At 39.3% G+C, this 924-nt stretch overlaps 1 long non-coding RNA gene across 1 annotated transcript; it reads left to right on the top strand.

The window, feature by feature from the left end:
• Nucleotides 1-784, top strand: LOC107735675 (uncharacterized). The gene is made up of 3 exons (XR_001639480.1): nt 1-37; nt 579-646; nt 738-784. It is a non-coding gene; the product is annotated as an uncharacterized LOC107735675 (long non-coding RNA).
• Nucleotides 785-924: the final 140 nt, after the last annotated feature.

Genomic DNA, 924 nt, shown 5'->3' with positions numbered 1-924 from the left:
ACCGTTCACGACCAAGAAAGCCGACGGAAAGCTAGAGGTAGAAAGTTTTAATCCTACAAATACACTTCCTTACAGTCCGGAAAATGAACCTGGGCGTGCTTGTAGGTTTCCAAGTGAAACTTGAGAAATATCCGAGTGCCCTCTGCGACACTAACGCTGTAATAAAAAGAGCCAATCACCGCCTGAGAAATGATATATGCAAGTACATACGTCATGTTTCTGCACGTTTGCCGTTGAAAAGCCGCTAGACGTCATAGTTGGTTTGTTTATCTCTTTGTATACATGTAATTTATTAAATTGCTTCATGAATAGGCCGTGCTTTGTGTTGAAGCACACATGCTTTTATGCAAATGACTTTCGAAATGAGGAAAAACAGGAGGGAGCTACACCCAGATGCCTGTCATGCAATAATAGCTGAGCTTTACTGCAGCAACAGCATTGTCATAAACAATGACAACCTTTGCTAATGTATTTATTTAATTTTTCACTGACAGTTCACATACATGTGGCACTTGAGACATTTTTGTTATTTTATTGTCTATTCTTATTCCTCTCCTGCTCTTACTGTAACTGTGCAGAACAAGCTGCCAGACTGAAGAAGATTGAGGAGGATGAGAAGAGAAAGAAAGCAGAGTTTAGGAAAAAGGTATAACTTATGACTTTATTTGTCCCGCATAAACATGATCTCATGACATAGTGAGCTTTTGTTTCTGAAAATCAATGTGGTTTTCCATTAGATGGAGAAGGAGGTGTCAGAGTTCATCCAGGACAGCACACTGAAGAAAAAGAAATATGACCCAATGGGCAAGATCGAGAGAAGCATATTGTGAGTTCAACACCGTCTTATATTAGAGAGATTTCAGATTGCCAAGTTCAATGTCTGTCTGGGTTTAGGTTAAATTTGATGTTCTCCAGAATACCATT

Source organism: Sinocyclocheilus rhinocerous, unplaced genomic scaffold (assembly GCF_001515625.1).
Source record: "Sinocyclocheilus rhinocerous isolate Xijiao unplaced genomic scaffold, SAMN03320098_v1.1 C36229987, whole genome shotgun sequence".
Taxonomy (NCBI): Eukaryota; Metazoa; Chordata; class Actinopteri; order Cypriniformes; family Cyprinidae; genus Sinocyclocheilus; species Sinocyclocheilus rhinocerous.
This window is presented reverse-complemented; position numbering and strand designations above follow the sequence as displayed.